At 45.4% G+C, this 21,821-nt stretch overlaps 1 long non-coding RNA gene across 2 annotated transcripts; it reads left to right on the top strand.

The window, feature by feature from the left end:
• Positions 1-350: 350 nt before the first annotated feature.
• Positions 351-21,213, top strand: LOC144591250 (uncharacterized). Of its 2 annotated transcripts, none has more exons than XR_013546750.1 (4): positions 351-444; positions 1,275-1,380; positions 18,293-18,396; positions 21,131-21,213. It is a non-coding gene; the product is annotated as an uncharacterized LOC144591250 (long non-coding RNA). The 2 variants fall into 2 exon arrangements; XR_013546751.1 differs by having other exon boundaries at positions 18,276-18,396.
• Positions 21,214-21,821: the final 608 nt, after the last annotated feature.

Genomic DNA, 21,821 nt, shown 5'->3' with positions numbered 1-21,821 from the left:
CAAAATTTAACCCGAGTCTGAAGAAGGGTCTCGATCCGAAACGTCACCCATTCCTTCTCTCCCGAGATGCTGCCTGACCTGCTGAGTTACTCCAGCATTTTGTCAATAAATCAAAATTTAATCACTCGTCTATCACTCCGACCTGCGCGAGATCTCCACTTATGAGGTGTTTGCGCAGTAATCAACCAGAATCAGAATCAACCAGGGTCAGGTGGACCTCTGTTTACGTCACGTCGTTATGGAGACCGTGAGTCTAAACGACGTCACGCCGTCAGGTGGATCGCGAGCCCGCCCCGCTTTACGTCACGCCGTCAGGTGGATCGCAAGCCCCGCCCCACGTCAAGCCGTCATGGCGACCGCGAACTCCGCGAGGATGGCGGTTTAACGGTCGGAGAGCGAGGGAGCGCCCGAGGGGACGGAGGATGGAGCGGGGAGAGACGACAGGTGGGGCCGAGTGGCGCAGGGTGGGGTCTGAGAAGGAGAGAAGGGCGTAGCGGTGGGGGGAGAGTGGGGTGGGAGAAGGACGGGCAGTGAGGGGTGTAGGCAGGGTGGGAGGGTGGGAGGGCATGGGGCTGGAGGGGAGGATGGTTGCGCAGGGGTAACAAGGAGGATGGAGAGGAGATAGCAAGGGTTATGGGAGTGGAGCGGGTGGGGAGGGGGCAGGGGGATGGGCACAGGATCGAGGGGGGGGGCAGAGGGGATGGTGAGGGTTTAGGACACGTGAGGCAGACACAGAGGGGCATTGGGATTGGAACTGGGGAGGGGGAGATTAGGAGGGAGACATGGAGGGGGTTGTAGCTGGGAGACTGAGCCTGGCCAGGGAGGTAAAGGGGGTGCAGACAGCACCAGAGGTCATCTGTCTCTAGTCCGCTCTGCAGCATCCTGTCTCAATGTACAAGACATGGGGAGACCACACCTGCTGTGATATGTACAGTTCTGATCACCCTGCTACAGGAAGGGTGTTAGTAAACCGCAAAAGATGCAACATAGATTGATTGTTTACCTGGATTGGAGGGTTTGAGTGAGAAGGAGAGGCTGGATAGGCTGGGATTGATTTCCATGAAGCGAAGAAACTAAGGGGATGACCTTTTGTTTATAAAATCACGTGAGCACAGATCGAGTGAAGTTCTGAAACTAGGGTCTGTAGGTTTAATGTGAGAGGGGGAAAATTAAAGGGGACTTGTGGTGCTGCATGCCTCTTTGTATTCCAACATTGATTAAAGTTCCAGCAGCCAGATTTGTCGCTTCCCTGACTGATGTTGCATTTGTTTCAGGAAGCGGATAGAGCGAGAACAATGGGCTCTACATGTCAGAGACAGAGGCAAGGTCTGGTGAAAGGCCACAGGGAACATTAGAGCAACAGATACACGGAAGGCTGAGGTAAGAGGGAGCTGGGACTGGAAAATGGGTGTGTGTTTTGTCTTGCTTACTCCTCATTAAGATCTCACCTCTTCCTTTATCTATTTGAATTTAGATCATCCAGACATGGCTGATTAGACTCTCTTCCCTAGAATCACCTCCCAAAGCACTCTACCCTTTTACGCCACAACACAAAAGGGGCAGAAGTGAGAGTAGGCCACCTGTCTCCTCAAACCTGCCCCATTATTTAATGTGACCAGAGCCAATTTGCTCCACGCCTCAACCCCTCTCATGTGCCAACTGCACATTGCTTTCCATTCCCTGATCTTTGAAAAACAGACCTGTGACCTCTATCATCAACAATCTAACCTCCAGGGTGGAGAATTCTAGCATCACCATGCTCTCCCTGAACGTGCCTGAACAATTATGGTGTAATTACCATAATTTGCAAATTCAGTAACAAATTTAGCTACACAGTCATCCAAATTGTTAATGTAGATAACAAACAACAGTGGAACAGCACCAGCTTCTGCATCACTCCACTGGTCACAGGCCTCCAATGAGAAAAACAGTGCTCCGAAACTACACATTGACTACTTCCTCCAAGCCAATCTTGAATCCAATTGTCTAGCTTGCCTTGGATTCCATGTGATCTAACCTTCCTCGCGAGCCTACCATATGGCAACTTGTCAATGGTGTTCTCGAGTCCATATAAACTGCCCTGCTCACTGTCCTACCCTCAACTTCGAAATATGCTTGTCAGGTTTGTGAGATAGGATTTCCCATGGATAAAGCAATGCTGACTAGACAATAGACAATAGGTGCAGGAGGATACCATTCAGCCCTTCGAGCCAGCACAGCCATTCAATGTGATCATGGCTGATCACTCTCAATCAGTACCCCGTTCCTGCTTTCTCCCCATACCCCCTCACTCCGCTATCCTTAAGAGCTCTATCCAGCTCTCTCTTGAAAGCATCCAACGAACTGGCCTCCACTGCCTTCTGAGGCAGAGAATTCCACACCTTCACCACTCTCTGACTGAAAAAGTTCTTCCTCATCTCCGTTCTAAATGGCCTACCCCTTATTCTTAAACTGTGGCCCCTTGTTCTGGACTCCCCCAACATTGGGAACATGTTTCCTGCCTCTAATGTGTCCAATCCCCTAATTATCTTATATGTTTCAATAAGATCCCCCCTCATCCTTCTAAATTCCAGTGTATACAAGCCTAATTGCTCCAGCCTTTCAACATACGACAGTCCCGCCATTCCGGGAATTAACCTGGTGAACCTACGCTGCACGCCCTCAATAGCAAGAATATTCTTCCTCAAATTTGGAGACCAAAACTGCACACAGTACTCCAGGTGCGGTCTCACCAGGGCCCGGTACAACTGTAGAAGGACCTCTTTGCTCCTATACTCAACTCCTCTTGTTATGAAGGCCAACATGCCATTGGCTTTCTTCACTGCCTGCTGTACCTGCATGCTTCCTTTCAGTGACTGATGCACTAGGACACCCAGATCTCGTTGAACACCCCCTCTTCCTAACTTAACACCATTCAGATAATAATCTGCCTTTCTATTCTTACTTCCAAAGTGAATAACCTCACACTTATCTACATTAAACTGCATCTGCCATGTATCCGCCCACTCACACAACCTGTCCAAGTCACCCTGCAGCCTTATTGCATCTTCCTCACAATTCACACTACCTCCCAGCTTAGTATCATCTGCAAATTTGCTAATGGTACTTTTAATCCCTTCATCTAAGTCATTAATGTATATCGTAAATAGCTGGGGTCCCAGCACCGAACCTTGCGGTACCCCACTGGTCACTGCCTGCCATTCCGAAAGGGACCCATTTATCCCCACTCTTTGCTTTCTGTCTGTCAACCAATTTTCTATCCATGTCAGTACCCTACCCCCAATACCATGTGCTCTAATTTTGCCCACTAATCTCCTATCGGACTATCTCCAATCCGACCTCGAGTCATACTGCACAGAAGCAGGCTCTTCTGTTCAACTAGGCTATCCAGACCAGATTTCCTATCTACACTAGTCCCACCTGCCAGAATGTGGCCCATATCCCTCTAAACCTTTCTTATCCAAGTGCCTGTCCAAATGTCTTTTAAATTTTTTTACAGCACCTGCCTTAACCTCCTCCTCTGGCAGCTCGTTCTGTGTGAAAATGCGGCCCTCAGATTTCTATTGAATCTTTTACCTCTCACATTAAACTTAAGTCCCTCTGGTTCTTGATTTCCCTACTCAGGATAAAATTTCGCAAGTTACACGAGTAGAATTGGGCCATTTAGTCAATCGAGACCACTCCACCATTCAATCATGACTGATCTCTACCTCCTAATCCCATTTTCCTGCCTTCTCCCCATAGCCCTTGACACTTGTTCTAATCAAGAATGTCTATCTCTGTCTTAAAAATATCCACTGACTGCCCTCTGTGGCAATGCGTTCCACAGATTAACTACCCTCTGACTAAAGAAGTTCCTCCTTACCTCGTTTCTAAAAGAGTGCCCTTTCATTCTGTGGCTATAACCTCTGGTCCAAAACATGCTTTCGACATCCACTCTATGCCTTTCATTATTCTGTAATTTTCAATGAGGCCCCCCCTCAACTTTCTAAACTCTGGCGAGTGTAGGCCCAGTGCTGTCAAATGCTCAGACTAGATAGACGATAATGTATTCACCTTCATATGACCACCTCTTACCCTCCTGTGCTCAAAGGAATAAAGCCCTAGCCTGCCCAGCTCCCCCTTGTTAAAGAAAACTTTAACACAAACTTTAAAACACAACACAAAGACCTGGCAATACAATCAAGAATTAATTCAAAAGCGCCAAATACAGTGATCACTGAGAGCAATCTTAAGAGATTGCTCAACGAACAAAGATTCATCTGCTTCTTGTGTACAGACTTTCCTTTTGATATTTGGTTTACTATAGCAAACACTTTAGAGGTTTTCCTTCCTCCAAATGGTCTTATAACTAATATACATCGCGCACTTTCGAAAACACAGCAGAGTAAACACAGCCAAATTCCACACCATTACAGATAAGCAAATATCCTGTTACCCTTTCAACCTTATTTTATTTTATGATTGCGATTTGTCCTTTGACAACAGAGAACAGAATCTGACTAAAGTAAACTGCAGTGTCAGCTACGCATGCTCAGTTTCAACCTTCTTTGAAGCACAGAATTATTATAATGCATGAAGTGGATTTTAAACATTTTAAGCCCTGTCCCATTCTGTCTTCTTGAAGTATTGCAATTTATCTTTGTCACCCTATAGCTCAGGCCCTCATGTCCTGGCAACATCTTCATCGATCTTCTTTGCATTCTTTCCAGCTTAACAATATCCTTCCTCCAACAGGGTGACCAAAACTGAACACAATACTTCAAATTGGGCCTTACCAACAACTTGTACAACTGGTAACATAACATCTCAATTTTTATACTCATTGATGAAGGCCAATGTACCTAAAGGCTTCTTGACCACATTATCTACCTGTGAGGCCACTTTGAGTGAACTGAGCACCTGCACTTTCAAGATCCCTCTGCCCTACAACACTCCCCAGGGCCCTGCCATTCTCTGTGAAGATGCTCCCCTGGTTTGACTTTCCAAAATGCAATGATGCCTTGCTCCTATATGCATTAAACTCCATTAACCATTCCTCAGCCCAATTACATAGCTGATGAAGATCCTGTTGTGAATTTTGCTATCTGCAATAGCACTCACTTTAGTGTCATCTGCAAACTTGCAATTCATGACTTGTACATTCTCATCCAAATCATTGATGTAAACCACTAACAGATATGGACTCAGCACCGATCCCTGAGGCGCACCACTAGTCACAAGCCTCCAGTCTGAAAAACTACTTTCCACCATCTCCTTCAGCTTTCTTCCATGAAGCCAATTCTCTATCCAGCATTCCCTTCCAGAGTAGCCAACCTGACCAAATTCCTTGCTGAAAACTATATAGAAAAATGTAAATAACATTTTTAGATGCTTCTTCAAATAGCTAAATTAGATTTGTATTTCGAATCTCCCATATGCAAAACCATGCTGACTATTCCTAATCGGTCAAGAATCAGAGTAGTTAGGTTCCTGTTAAACCTTCCCCACTCACTTAATTTTTTTTTTAGGTTTTACATCAAAAGGTAGTGGATATATGGAACAAGCTGCCAGAGGAGGTAGTTTGAGCAGGTACTATCATAACATTTAATAAACATTTGAACAGGGTAAGGATAGGTTTAGAAGGATATGGGCCAAATCCAGGCAGGTAGGATTAGTGTTGATGGGGCATATGGGTCGGCGTGGGGAAGTTGGACTGAAAGGCCTGTTTCCACGCTGTGTGACTATGACTCTAATCGGCCCATGTCTATCCAAATGCATGTATATCTTATCTCATAATCCTCCCCTGTAATTTACCAACTACAGATGTTAGGCTTACTGGTCTATAGTTCCCAGGTTTTTCCTTGCAGCCCTTCTTAAATAGGGGCACAACATTAGCCACCCTCCACTCGTGCGGCACCTCACCCATGCCTAATGATGATTCATATATCTCAGCCAGGGATCCTGCAATTCTTCTCAAGCTACCTACGGTATTCTCGGATATGTCTGATCAGTTGCAGGAGGTTTATGTACTTTCAATTACCTTAGGACATCCAGCACCTCTTCAACCATATTACAGACTGTCCTAATTGAGGACTTTGCAGCACACAGAGATAACCATTTTGGTTTCTGGAGGACCCTATTCTCTCTCTATTTACCCTCTTTATCTTAATGTACATAAAATCTCTCTAGATTTACCTTAATATTATTTCCCTATTTTTTGCCCTCCTGATTTTCCCGAAACCTCTGCAGGGTTACACTTGATCCCAGCTGCCTATGCAAGTTCTATGCCTCCTTTTTCCAGACCAGAGGCTCAATTTCTCCGATCATGCAGGCTTCCTTACTCCCACCTGCCTTGCCCTTTGCTCGAATTGGAACATGCATGCTCTGAGCTCATGCCATCACAGTTTTAAAAGCATTCCACTTTCCAGATGTTCCTTTGCCTGCAAACAACCTACTCCATCAACTTGAGCAAGTTCCTGTCTCATACCATCAAAGTTACACTAGTCCCAATTTAGAATTTTAACTGTGGGCCCACCCTCTCTTTATCCATAACTATTTTAATGCTAATAGAACTGTAGCCACTGGCCCTAAAACGCTCATCCACTGACATTTCAGGCACTTGCCTGTCCCAATTTCCAAAGAGAAGATCAAGCTTTGCCCTCTCCAATAGTGGCCTCTACATACAGTGCATTCAGAAAGTATTCGGACCCCTTCACTTTTTCCACATTTTGCTATGTTACAGCCTTACTTTAAAATGGATTAAATTCATTTTTTAAATCATAAATACCTCATAATAAAAAAGCAAAAACAGGTGTTTAGAAATTTTTGTAAAGTAATGAAAAAGAAATAACTGATATATCACATTCACATAAGTATTCAGACCCTTTATTCAGTACTTTGTTGAGGCCTCAAGTCTTCTTAGGTATGACGCTACAAGCTTGGCACACCTGTATTTGGGTAATTTCTCCCATTCTTCTCTGCAGATCCTCTCAAGCTCTGTCAGGTTGGATGGGGAGAGCCCATTTTCAGGTTCATCCAGAGATGTTCGATCGGATTCAGGTCCGGGCTCTGGCTGGTCCACTCAAGGACATTCACAGACTTGTCACAAAGCCACTGCTACGTTGTCTTGGCAGTGTGCTTAGGGTCATTGTCCTGTTAGAAGGTGAACATCCGCCCCAGTCTGAGGTCCAGAACACTCTGGAGCAGCTTTTCATCAAGGATCTCTCTGTACTTTGCTCCGTTCATCTTTCCCTCGATCCTGACTATTGAAACATATAAGATTATTAAGGGATTGGACACGCTAGAGGCAGGAAACATGTTCCCAATGTTGGGGGAGTCCAGAACTAGGGGCCACAGTTTAAGAATAAGGGGTAGGCCATTTAGAACGGAGGCGAGGAAAAACCTTTTCAGTCAGAGAGTTGTAAATCTGCGGAATTCTCTGCCTCAGTGGAGGCCAATTCTCTGGATGCTTTCAAGAGAGAGCTTGATAGAACACTTAATGATAGCGGAGACAGGGGGGATGGGGAGAAGGCAGGAACGGGGTACTGATTGTGAATGATCAGCCATGATCACATTGAAAGGCAGTGCTGGCTCGAAGGGCCGAATGGCCTACTCCTGCACCTATTGTCTATTGACTAGTCTCCCAGGTCCTGCCACTGAAAAGCATCCTCACAGCATGATGCTGCCACCACCATGCTTCACCGTAGATATGGTATTGGTCAGGTGATGAGTGGTGCCGCTTGGCATTCAGGCCAAAGATTTCAATCTTGGTTTCATCAGACCAGAGAATCATGTTTCTCATGGTCTGAGAGTGTTTTAGGTGCCTTTTGGCAAACTCCAAGCGGGCTATCATGTGCCTTTTACTGAGGAGTGGCTTCCGTCTGGCCATTCAACCATAAAGGCCTGATTGGTGGAGTGCTGCAGATATAGTTGTCCTTCTAGAAAATTCTCCCATCTTCACAGAGGAACTCTGGAGCTCTGTTAGGGTGACTATTGGGTTCTTGGTCACCTCCCTGACCAAGGCCCTTCTCCCCGGTTGCTTAGTTTAGCCAGGCGGCCAGCTCGATGAAGAGTCCTGGTAGTTCCAAAGTTCTTCCATTTAAGAATGATGGAGGCCACTATGCTTTTCGGGACCTGCAATGCTGCAGAAATTGTTTTATACCCTTCCCCATATCTATGTCTCAACACACTCCTGTCTCAGACGTCTACGGACAATTCCATCGTCTTCATGGCTTGGTTTTTACTCTGACATGCACTGTCAACTGTGGGACCTTATGTAGATAGGTGTATGCCTTTCCAAGTCATGTCCAATCAGTTTAATTTACCACTGGTGGACTCCAGTCAAGTTGTAGAAACATCTTGAGGATAATCAATAGAAACAGGATGAACAGGGAGGAGCCAGCGCTGCCGTCGCAGCTGCGGCTTGCCTGCAGTCCGTCTGTCTTTTGTGTTTTTTGTTGTTTTTGTCTGAATTGTAGTTTTAATATGATGTAGTGTTGTATGTTATGTTTTTGGGGGGGTGGGGTGGGAGGGAACGGGAACTGTAACATTCTCTCTCCAGAACGGAGACGCGACCTTTGTTCTGTATCGTGTCTCCGTTCCCGTTGCGGCCTACCACCGGCCATGCACCTGGGACCACCTGGGGCTCTGGTTCGCAGAGCCCGCGGCCCAGACTCACCACCTGCGGTGCTGGCTGCCTGCGGATGCTGCGGGCACGGCTGCGACTCATCTCCGGAGGCTCCGGCGCGGGCCGCGTGGACGTCGGAAGCCCGCAGGCCCCTGGATGGGGGCCGACATCGGGAGCTCCGGCAGCGGCAGAGGCAGCGTGTTCGCCCGCCCCGAATCGCGGGGCTTGGGTCGGCCCGCCACGGACCTTTCACCATCCGGCGCGGCCTGGAATAGGCCGTGGACCTTTCACCGCCCGGCGGGGGCTTCAATATCGGGAGCCCCGACCGCCCCGACGTGGCAACTCCAACAGCCTGACCGCGGGAGAAGACGGCAGGGAAGAGAAAAAGACATTTTTGGCCTTCCATCACAGTGAGAAGGGACTGGAGGAGACTCACTGTGATGGATGTTTCTTTTTGTTTGGTGTTAGTTGTGATTGTATGTGTTATTGCAATTTTATTGATTAATGTTATTGGTCTTATTGTTCAACTGCGGGTAATGTTTCATTTTACTACACATTTATGTGTATGTAACAAATAAACGACTATTGACTATTGACTATTGACAAAAGCTCAATTTTGAGTGTCATAGCAAAGGGTCTGAATACTTATGTAAATATGATATTTCAGTTATTTCTTTTTAATTACTTTTCAAAAATTTCAAAACACCCGTTTTCGCTTTTTTATTCTGGGGTATTGTGTGTAGATTGGTGATAACAAAAATGCATTTAATCCATTTTAAAATAAGGCTGTAACAGAGCAAAATGTGGAAAAAGTGAAGGGGTCTGAATACTTTCTGAATGCACTGTATTACTTGAAGAAACTTTCCTGAATTCATTTGACAAATTCCACCCCATCGCAGCCCTTGACACTCTGCCAGTCCCAGTCTATATTGGGAAAGTTAAAATTGCCGATGGTGGTGACCCTATTAATCAGCTGTCGGAAATCTCCTCGCACATTTGTTCTTATATTTCCCTTTGACTATTTAAGGGCCTATAGGAAGGATATTCTTGCTATTGAGGGCGTGCAGCGTAGGTTTACTAGGTTAATTCCCGGAATGGCGGGACTATCATATGTTGAAAGACTGGAGCGACTAGGCTTGTATACATTCGAATTTAGAAGGATGAGAGGAGATCTTATTGAAACGTATAAGATTATTAAGGGGTTGGACACGTTAGAGGCAGGAAACATATTCCCAATGTTGGGGGAGTCGAGAACAAGGGGCCACAGTTTAAGAATAAGGGGTAGGCCATTAAGAACTGAGATGAGGAAAAACTTTTTCAGTCAGAGAGTTGTGAATCTGGAATTCTCTGCCTCAGAAGGCAGTGGAGGCCAATTCTCTGAATGCATTCAAGAGAGGGCTGATAGAGCTCTTAAGGATAGAGGAGATCTTATCGGGGGGGGTATGGGGAGAAGACAGGAATGGGGTACTGATTGAGAATGATCAGCCATGATCACATTGAATGGCGGTGCTGGCTCGAAGGGCCGAATGGCCTCCTCCTGCACCTATTGTCCATAGTACACTCCCAACGTGCCAATCATCTGTTTTTTATTTCTCAGCTCCACCCCTATAACCTCACTGCAAGACCCATCAGAAATGTCATCTGATTACTATCATATCATATATATACAGCCGGAAACAGGCCTTTTCGGCCCTCCAAGTCCGTGCCGCCCAGTGATCCCCGTACATTAACACTATCCTACACCCACTAGGGACAATTTTTACATTTACCCAGCCAATTAACCTACATACCTGTACGTCTTTGGAGTGTGGGAGGAAACCGAAGATCTCGGAGAAAACCCACGCAGGTCACGGGGAGAACGTACAAACTCCTTACAGTGCAGCACCCGTAGTCAGGATCGAACCTGAGTCTCCGGCGCTGCATTCGCTGTAAAGCAGCAACTCTACCGCTGCGCTACCGTGCCGCTGTGACATTCTTCTTAATCAATCGAGCACCATCCCCTCCTCTTTTACCCCCACCTCTATCTTGTACCTCTCGCACCTGTACCCGAGATCATTAAGCTGCCAGTTCTGTACCTCTCTTAGCGATGTTTTTGTAATGTTTAAAATGTCCCAGTCGCATGTACCTATCCAAGTCTTGCCCATCAGGCCTCTTGCATTAAAAAAAATGCAATTAAATAGAAACAAAGAAACATAGAAAATACGTGCAGGATAAGGCCATTCGGCCCTTTGAGCCAGCACTGCCATTCATTGGGATCATGGCTGATCATCCACAATCAGTAACCTGGAAGTTATCACTAATCAGGAAGCAGAGGGTGATGGTGGAAGGTTGCTTCTCAGAATGGAGGCCTGTGACTGGTGGTGTGCCACACGGTTCGGTGCTGGGCCCGTTACTGTTTGTCATCTACCTCAATAATTTGGATGAGAACATACAGGACAAGATCAGCAAGTTTGCTGATGATACAAAAGTTAGTGGTTTTGCAGATAGTGAAGATGGTTGTGAACGATTGCAGCAGGATCTGGAACGATTGGCCATGTGGGTGGAAGAATGGTTGATTGAATTTAATACAGAGAAGTGTGAGGTGTTGCATTTTGGGTTGTCGAACAAGAGCAGGACCTACACAATAAATGGTAAGCCTCTGGGTAGTGTTGTAGAGCAGAGGGATCTAGGAGTACAAGTGCATGGTTCCTTGAACGTCGAGTCGCAGGTAGATAAAGTGGTCAAAAAGGCTTTTGGCACTTTGGTGTTCATCAGTCAGAGTATTGAGAATAGAAGTTGGGAGGTCATGTTGCAGTTGAAGACCTTGGTGAGACCGCATTTAGAATATTGTGTTCAGTTCTGGGCACCATGTTATAGGAAAGATATTGTCAAGCTTGAAAGGGTTCAGAGGATGTTGCCAGGACTAGAGGGTGTGAGCTAAAGGGAGAGGTTGAGTAGGCTGGGTCTTTGTTCCAGTCATGGTAGTCGGGTGGGTTTAAATTAAAATTGCTGGGTGGAGGGGGGGGGGGTTCATTGCAGAACTGAGAGAACTGAGGCAGATGAGAGACCAGTCACTTTGTTCCATGGAGCGTAGGAGGATGAGGGGAGATGTTATAGAGGTACACAAAATCATGAGAGGAATAGATCGGGTCGATGCACATAATCTTTTACCCAGAGTAGGGGAATCAAGGATCAGAGGACATAGGTTGAAGGTGAAGGGGAAAAGATTTAATAGGAATGTGAGGAGTTATTTTTTCACGCAGAGAGTGGTGAGTGCCAGAGGCGGTAGTTGAGGCTGGACCTATCCCATCATTTAAGAAACAGTTGGACAGGTACATGGATAGGACAGGTTTGGAGAGTTATGGACCCAAGTGCAGGCAAGTGGGACTAAGGTAGCTGGGACATTGTTGGTCGGTGTGGGAGAGTTGGGCCGAAGAGCCTATTTCCATAATGTATCACTCTATGACTCTAACCCATGCCTGCCTTCTCCCCTTAGCCTTTGATTCCACTAGCCCCAAGAGCTCTCTTTTACATTCTTCCAGTGAATTTGCCTACAGTACCTTCTGTGGCAGAGAATTCCACAAATTCACAAATTCTCTGCTCTCTGGGTGATTCCACAAATTCTCTGCTCTCTGGGTGATTCCACAAATTCACAACAGTCCAACGTTGCTTCCTGCTGTGCTATCCCGCCGAGTGAGCTTTCTTTATCACCTTCCGTACCTAGTTCCAGCCGCTCACCTGCCTCAGTTCTCTCAGTTCTGCAATGAACCCCCCCCCCTCCACCCAGCAATTTTAATTTGAACCCACCCGACTACCAGCAGCAAACATTCCTGCCAGGATATTGGTTGGTCTTCAGTTCAAGTGTAACCCGTCCTTCTTGTATGGATTACCTCTGCCTCAGAAGAGATTCCAATGGCTCAAAAATCTAAATCCCTACCCCCTGCAACAACTCCTCAGCCACACATTTATCTGTCCAAATTTCTTGTACTTGCCCTCATTAGCATGTGATACTGGAGGTCCTGCTTTTGAACCATTTGCCTAACTACGTATATTAATTTTGCGGGACCTTTTCCATTTTCCTAATGTCATTGGTGCCAACATGCACAGCAATCACCCTCCCCTTGAGAATGTCCATGCCTGTCCAAATGCTGGTAGATCCAGTCCCTCCAACTTCTCTCAAATAACCTCTGTGCCACTGATGTCAGACCCACTGTTCTATAGTTCCCTGATTTATTCTTGCTGTCTTTTTCAATAATTCCCTTCTTAAATAGCCTTGTTCAAAACATCTCACAGTGGTGCAGCTGATATAGCTGCTGAACAGGTCAGGCAGCATCTCAGGAGAGAAGGAATGGGTGACGTTTGGGGTCGAGACCCTTCTTCAGACTGATATCAGGGGGGCGGGACAAGGAAGGATATAGGTGGAGACAGGAAGATAGAGGGAGAACTGGGAAGGGGGAGGGGAAGAGAGGGACAGAGGAACTATCTAAAGTTGGAGAAGTCAATGTTCATACCGCTGGGCTGCAAGCTGCCCAAGCGAAATATGAGAAGTTGGGAGGTCATGTTGCAGTTGAAGGAGACCTTGGTGAGACCGCATTTGGAATATTGTGTTCATTTCTGGGCACCATGTTATAGGAAAAATATTGTCAAGCTTGAAAGGGTTCAGAGGATGTTGCCAGGACTAGAGGGTGTGAGCTAAAGGGAGAGGTTGAGTAGGCTGGGTCTTTGTTACATGGAACGTAGGAGGATGAGGGGAGATTTCACTTGGGCTGCCTGCAGTCCAGCGGTATGAACATTGACTTCTCCAACTTTAGATAGTTCCTCTGTCCCTCTCTTCCCCTCCCCTTTCCCAGTTCTCCCTCTATCTTCCTGTCTCCAGCTATATCCTTCCTTTGTCCCGCCCCCCTGACATCAGTCTGAAGAAGGGTCTCGACCTGAAACGTCACCCATTCCTTCTCTCCAGAGATGCTGCCTGACCTGCTGAGTTACTCCAGCATTTTTTGAATAAATACCTTCGATTTGTACCAGCATCTGCAGTTATTTTCTTACACTAATATAGCTGCTGCTTCGGCTCTCCCATCATCTGGCATCGAACAAGACCTCGGGTGCTGACTGTGTGGAATTTACACATTCTCCCTTTGATCTTGTGGGTTTCCTCTCAGCTCCCAAAACATCATTGATGGTACTTTCTTTTAATTCTATCTTTTACATTGTTCTGTGTTGTGGCGAATGGAGCAATTTTGGTGGGTAGAATGGGAAGAGGCAGTGGGAAAGGGGGTGGGGGGAGAGGATGGGGGAATAGCAGAAGGGAGATGGGAGAGATTGTAACATATTTACCGAAACGGCGCAATTAAATTCTTATTTGCAGTACCATAATACGTCTAAACGATAACATAAAAACAAATACATATTCAGTTCATTAATAAAAACAATATTAGTGAAAAACAAAAAAAGCCCAAAGATAAAATGGGGGAGAGTAACATAGTTGAGGGTAGGATTTTTTTTAAAGGATGGTTGGTGTGCACTCAAAGGTCCTGTTTCCACGCTGTTTATCTCTGACTCTGTCCCAACAACTACACTGTTCTGCCGCTGTGGGACCGTGTGTGGTTCACCCCTCATCCCGCATCCTTGTCAACTCCAAACAACACAAACCAACACTTTTAGACATTTGTGGTAGTATAAAAGCTTTATCCCTGAAATTAGGTGAGTTAATCTCATTTGGGCTATTTTCAATGCAAATATACTGTTAAATAACGAGACCAACATCGCACATAGTATTTCAGGTATGGCTAAACTTCAACTGTATTTTCATCTCCAACCCCGCTTGCAATAAACCCCAATGTGCTGCTTACGTTCCTGACGTTTGTCGCACCTTCATGTCGACTGTCAGGTGTCTCGTGCACAAGAACACCTCGATCTGTCTGCACTCCACCCACTTTTAATTTTTATTGCCTTTTCATACTTCACACAAGTGCTTAACCTCGCATTGTTTTTCATTAAGTTCCGTTCGCCCGGTTTAAACCCATTCTCTCGATCTGTGTCTGTCTAAGATGCCTTGTTTTGGGAGGAGCACAGCTGGGTAAGGCAGGAGAGGGAGTGGGGGGCTGGTGCACAGTGAGCAGAGATGGTGAATCAGAAGACATGAGTGTGAGAGAGGCATCATCTGCAGGATAATTTCCTCCCACACCAGCAGTGAGCTAATGTTGGCCCTCTGTGTACTGGAATATAATATATAGAATGGATTGGATAATAAACATCCAGAGAAAAGGTACATCCCTCCCTAGGAACGCACACTATTAATGTTGGACACTGAGCTATGAGAGTGTTGTAAAGTACGTAATGTTAGGAACGATGATGTTAATTTTGACAGGAACAGCATTGCGTGATTGCAGCAAGCTGGGATGGGCACATGGCATGGCTGTGATTTTGGCCTGAACTGGACATTCCTGTGTGGTAAATTCTAAATAATTCTTTCCAGTTTTCGGTTCCATTGACGATCCAATGGACTCACTCCTTCAATCATTCTTACCCATTCCTGATATCATGTTTGTGAGATGCCGGTTGCAAAGCAAGAATAGAGGATTCTTCACTTCTGACAAAAAAAACACCAGTCGTTGCACATTGGGCAATATTAACAACTGAAAAGTATGAGATTAAGTAAGAGGCTTTATGGGAAGACAGACAGAGACATTCTGTGGTACCTTGAAGGGTCAGTGACAACATCTTATGATTTTCAGTTCCCTCTCTGGTCTTACTCCTCCTTATCTCTGCAATCTATTCTGTGCTGCATCTGATATATCTTAGCTACTCATCTGCACATTTAATGTTTTCATAGCTGGCAGAGAGTTGAACAGCACTTTGGCCCAACACATCAGTGGTTTACCTATATCCCTGAGCAAGTGTTCCTCGAAGTGTTGGAGCAACACAACCGGACAGATAGCATCTGTAGAGGGAATGGACAGATGGTGGTCTGAGTCTGAAGAGGGGGCCTGACATGAAACATCGCCTGTCCATTCCCTCCACAATGCTGCTTGACCTGCTGAGCTCTTCCAGCACTTGGAGTTTTGGTCAGAATTGCAGAATATGCAGTTTGTTGTGTCTCTCTCTACATCTTTATTGTCCAAGTTGCTCTTCAAATTTATTTAATACATGATAATTGTACATGCCTCAACCACTTCCTCTGGCTGCTCATTCCATATACTCACCATGCTCTGAAAAATGTGTCACTCCTTAAACCTATGACTTTTATCCGGAGAAAGAGATTGTGACTATACAACTTACTAACATTCCTCAATTTTATAAACCTCCATAAAGACACTGCTCAGGTTTTATCCTTGCTCTAGGGAAAATAGACAGCTTATCCATTGTCTCCCTTTAAACTCAAAAGTCCCAACACCATTTTCTAGTTTTGGCTGTTTTGCAGCTGCCAAGGCCCCATGTGATGTCTGCTCATCATAGTTCTCGAGCACTGACACCAATGTGCAAAACAAATGATTTTGTGGATGTTCCTTTCCCAGTCCTCTCTGTTACTGTAGTTCTACCACACAGCTGAGTGTCCAGAGCTGCCACGTTACAGGAGGTTGATGTAGAATGTAAAACATGTCATGGAGCTGCTGGGCAGAACGACCTGTTTCTATGCAGGGACATAAATAATTCATTGCGCTAAGTCTTGTTCCACTATTTCCTCTGTGTTGAGCTCAGTCATGATGTTCTCATGCTGATTTTCAAACCGTTTAGTGGTCCCATCTGTCTCCCTCGTTGCAGTACTCTCCATAATTTTTAATGGTCCAAGATATATGGCTGCCTCCAATTCAGATCTTTAGATAAACTGATGTAATTTTTCGTGAATGAGGAATGATTGTGTGGATGTTCCTTGTCCAGTCCCCTCTGTTCACTGCAGTCCCACGACACAGCTGAGTGCACAGTGCTTCCACATTGCAGGATGTTGGTGTGCAGTATAAAACAAGTCAATGTTGTTGGGCTGAATGGCCTGTTCCTCTGCAGTAACTTCCATACAAAACACCCTTGTTTTTGCAACCACTACATTACTAATGGGTTAACTTCCCTGCTCTATCATCCGTGTTTTTACCAGGAAATACATAGACTGAGAAGAAGGGACTTTTCACACAAAGGAATCAGGTAACCATTGATGAAAGGGCTCAGATGCAAATTGAGCGACAAGGAAACGAGAATTTATGGAAAAGGAGAGTGGCTGAGGGGTGGGGATAGGGATAGGAGGAGGGAATGGACAGATAGAGGCAGTTTTCATAGGAGTTTGAGTGGAAGGGCTTAAATACTTGTTTCTGTATACCAAATTCAAATCTGCCATCATAACATTTCCAATGGAAGCACTGCAGATTAATTTGCCACCATTCCCACAATCCTGTTTGTAACAAGAAACATCTAGAAGGAAAACAAAGTACTTTTCATATCGGGCACAGGTAACATTTTGTGAAAGGCCACAGATGCAAATTAGGCTTGCACACACTGGAATTTAGAAGGATGAAGGGATTTTATTGAAACATATAAAATTATTAAGGGATTGGACACGTTGGAGGCAGGAAACATGTTCCCAATGTTGGGGGAGTCCAGAACTAGGGGCCACAGTTTAAGAAAAAGGGGTAGGCCATATAGAATGGAGATGAGGAAAAACTTTTTCAGTCAGAGAGTTGTAAATCTGTGGAATTCTCCGCCTCAGAAGGCAGTGGAGGCCAATTCTCCGGATGCTTTCAAGAGAGAGCTAGATAGAGCTCTTAAGGATAGCGGAGTCAGGGGGTATGGGGAGAAGGCAGGAACGGGGTACTGATTGAGAATGATCAGCCATGATTATATTGAATGGTGGTGCTGGCTCGATGGGCCCAATGGGCAGTGAGGGGAGAAGGCATGAAAGAGACAACAGCTGGAGAGACACAGAGTGAGAGAGACAAACTAATGGGCATAAGAAGGAGGTGTTTGAGTTGCAGACAGTGTTAGGGGGCAGTGAAAGGGGAGAGAAACGGAAAGTTTATTTATTACAGTTTGAAAGCAAAGGCAGAATTTTCCCTATTTCCCAATTTGCACCAATCTCATTCACCTGTTATTGCTGATCCTGGTCATAAAATTCATAACCTGGTTTTAAATGCCTTCCATGGCCTTGCCCCTTCCTATTACATATGCCCCACCATTACCTTCAGTGGTTGGCTCTCTCGGCCATTCTAATTCTGACCTGTTATCCACAAATTTGACAGCTTCACAATTAATGGCTTTGTCTTCAGCTGCGCAGGCCCTGTGTGCCTTTTGCCCGTTACTGATCCCGAGCCCAGTGACCAATGTCTGGCACAGCGATTGCCCTGTGGAGGTTTTCTATCCAATGCTCTATGTACATTGCATATCCACTGGCGCGGTTCTTGTGTGTGCAAGTATTCAAAGGCAGGTTGGGTAACTAATTGGGGACTGCAATGGATGCTCAGTGTACTGGGATCAGATGAAGAAGCGTGGGAGGAGTTGGTGACATTTTTAAGCATGGAATTGGTGTTGGTTGGATTGGACACTTCTTTGGTGGGCAGTTCGATTATATTGATCCATTAAAATTATAGAAGATCCATTGCATTGCCCGTGGTGTTGTATGGACGTGTCCAGTAGATATTCTTCAACATCCTCTATCCATTAAAGATCCAATAGTCAGAGCCCTCTGTCCAATGATGCTTCTTAGTATTGTGTTTGTTTTAGGAAGCTCACTGACTGAGAACAATGGACTCTCCATGCCTGAGGGAGAGAAAACGGCCGGGGAAAAGTCACAGGAACATTCAGCAATGGATGGAAACAAGGCTGAGGTGAGAGAGGAAGCTCGGACTGGGAGAGTCATAGAGTCATACAGTGTGGAAACAAGCCTTTTGGCCCAACATGTCCACGCCGACCTATCCTATCCATGTACTTGTTGTGAAAGTAGCTGTCTCAATTACCTCCACTGGCAGCTCGTTCCATATACCTACCACCCTTTGCATTTAAAAAAAAATGTTGCCCCTCAGGTTCCTTCTTATTCAATCTTTTCCCCCTCACCTTCAATCCATGGCCTCTGGTTTTGATTCCCCTACTCTGGGTAAAAGACTGCATTTATACTATGTATTCCTCTCATGAAATGATACACCTATATAATATCACCCCTCATCTTTCTGCACTCCGAGTTATAAAGTTCTGGCCTGCTCGACCAAGGAGTGAATTTCCTGTGTCCTTTTCTGCTGTTCCACCGCTGCAATGTTTATCATTGAATTAGAATCCTCCATCAATGACTGCCAAGATCACTCAGTGTCTTCTCACAGGAACACAGCAAAACAGGGACAAAAGTAGATTGCCTGCCCTGTGTCAATGCAATCATAACTGATCTGCCCCAGGCTTCAACTGATAAGAGTCAAAGTGTCATACAGCACGGATACAAGGCATTCAGTTCACCTTGTCCATACTGATCATTAAGTATCAATTTATATCATTCCCAGATATCAACATATGATCTGTCACCTTCTAGGCCTTGGTGATTCAAGTGCTCATCTAGATACTTCTGAAATGTTGTGATAGCCTCTGCCATCACCATCCTCCATACAGTGTTAAACTCCTGGGCCCTGTCATTTACAGTGTTACTTGCACTCCTGGGCCCTGTCATTTACAGTGTTACTCTCCTGGGTCCTGTCATTTACAGTGTGAAGAAGGCATATGGCGTTGTTGCCTTCATTGGACAGGACATTGAGTGAAGGGTTAGGGCATCACGTTACACCTGGATAGAACATTAGTGAGTCTACATGAGTATCATGTGCATTTCTGGTCACCATGTTATTGGAAGAATGTGATTGAGATAGAGAGGCTGCAGAAGGATGTTGCCGGGACAGGAGTGCTCAAGATGTGAGGAGAGCTTGGATGCGTGGGGCTGTTTCTTTTTTGGAGTGAAGGAGGCTGTGGGGTGACCTTGCCGAGGTTTATTAAATTACAAGGGGCATCGATAAGATTGATGCTTGCATTCATTTTACCTAGGCAGAGGTTGGAGGCCTCTATAGGCTGACTAAAGCTGGAGGCCATGGGTTTAATGTCTGGCTGGATTATGGGCTATTACCTACAAGGAGAGGATAGCTGATAGAAGTATATAAAGTTACGAGAGGTATAGAGAGACTAGTCAGTTAGACCTTCTTTCCCAAAGCGAAATTGTCAAACACTTGAGGGAATAGATTTAAGGTGAGAGAGACAAAGTTTAACGTAGATGTGTAGTTTAGTTTTTTTACACAGGGTGATGGGTGCCTGGAACATCCTGCCATGGGTGGTGAGGAAGCAGATACAATAGTGGCATCGGAGAGGTTTACAGATAGGCTCGTGGACCTGCAGGGAATGGAGGGATATTGATCATATGTCGTTATGCAGCAGGGAAAAAACCCTTCGGCCCAATTCATTAATGTCGGCTAAGATCCCCTAGTTTAGGTAGTCCCATTGGCCCATTTCCTTCTAAACCTTTCCATGTACCTGTCCAAGTATCTTTTTAATACCGTTATAGTCCTGCATCAACTACATCCACGGGCAGCATGTTGCATTTACCCACCATCCTCTGAGTGAAAAAATTGCTCCCAGGTTCCTGTTAATTTTTTCCCCTCTTAACTTAAACCTATGTCCACTGGTTCTTGATTCCCCAACACTTGGGAAAAGACCACGCACGTTTACCCTACTTATTGCCCTCATGATTTTATATACCTCTATAATATCTTTTGCAAGGAGATATGATTACTTTTATCGTGCTGCATTCGGCATAGAGATTGTGGGCCATAGGGTTGTTTCTGTGATGTGCTATTCAATGTCCTAATGTGAGCAGGGAAAGATTTAAATAGGACGTAAGAGACAGTTTTATTCATACAGAGGGTGATGGATGTATGGAATGAATTGCCAGAAGTGGTCAAGGCAGGAACAATTATGACATTTAAAAGCCTTTTGGACAGGTTCATGGATCGGAAAGGATTAGAGGGATAATTATGGTCAGGCAGAGGCAAACGGGGGTTGGGCCAAAGAGTCTGTTTGCATGCGTAGTTGTGCTTCAGCTGCCAATGTCCTGTTTACTGTCTGTTCTGGGACCGGAGCACAGACACCAATATCTGATGCAACATGTTTTAGTACAACAGGAATGATCCTGCCAGTTTCCTTTTGCAGCCCTCTCTGTTCACTGTAGATCCACCACACAGCTCAACGCTGCCATGTGGGATGATGCTGGAGTGGAGAATAAATCTGATAAAATTCTCTCCTATTTCCTCTCTGTTCCTGTTCCCATATAGACAGCTCAGTGTCACATACTGACCCAGTACTAACGTGGCTGGGATTTATTCTGTGGCTGCACCCTCTCTAGCCCGCACTGTCCATTACATTTCCAATACTCAGTCCACTAGCAGTGTTTATACTACAACTATTCCCTCTGTTAACACATCTCCATTTCTGTTCCAGTATGGCCCCCTGTGTAGTAATGGTCAGCTGGTCATTAGGCAGGATTTATACAGGACCTACAGTGCATTTCCTCTCTAATACATTTGTCTGTTACAATTGCAGCCCCCTGCTCAGTGCTGACCCTTCACTGATCTGCGGTTGTTAGAGGAAGTCGACGGGAAACAATGGACTCTTCATTCCACAGACACAGAATAGGTGTTGGTTTGTCTGCTTTGCATGTTTTCCCCAAACCCACATCGGCTGCACTGTTATCCAGCCCTGCAGTTATTCACTCGTGAAGTGGATGTGGAAGGTAGTCAGCGAGCTGTCGCTGAGTCTGTCAACACTCACGGTAGAGTCCCCGGGACTGAGGAGGTTGCAGGTGGTCTCATCTCCCTCCATCCCAGGTAGCAGCACCTCTGCAGAATCAGGTAAGAAGACATCACCAATTGATTAATCTCAGAATTTTACCTCGTTAATTGATTGTGATTAATTTTTTCTGTACAACGCTGAGAGAGAGATCTCCCATCTGTCTGTAGATCTCCCAGTCAGGGAGTGATGTGTTTCACAAACTATTAATTGCTGTTTCAGTTTACAGCTTGCACAAGACCCCAGTCCCTCATTTCTCTCTGATTTTAATTCTGTGTTTTCCTTTGCAGAATGTCACCTGGTGAAATGAGGGTTCTGTTACTGATCCTGGGTTCTCTGAGTAAGTAATTTCCAACCGGTAAACTGTGTGTTGTGTACGGCAAGAAGAATTGGGATTTATATATTGTCTGTAGAGGAGCAATAGCAATGTATCTATTCAGGGCAA

The sequence above is a fragment of the Rhinoraja longicauda genome, unplaced genomic scaffold, assembly GCF_053455715.1.
Source record: "Rhinoraja longicauda isolate Sanriku21f unplaced genomic scaffold, sRhiLon1.1 Scf000762, whole genome shotgun sequence".
Taxonomy (NCBI): Eukaryota; Metazoa; Chordata; class Chondrichthyes; order Rajiformes; family Arhynchobatidae; genus Rhinoraja; species Rhinoraja longicauda.
Note: the sequence above shows the minus strand (reverse complement) of the source record. Positions and strands in the feature narration are given on the sequence as shown.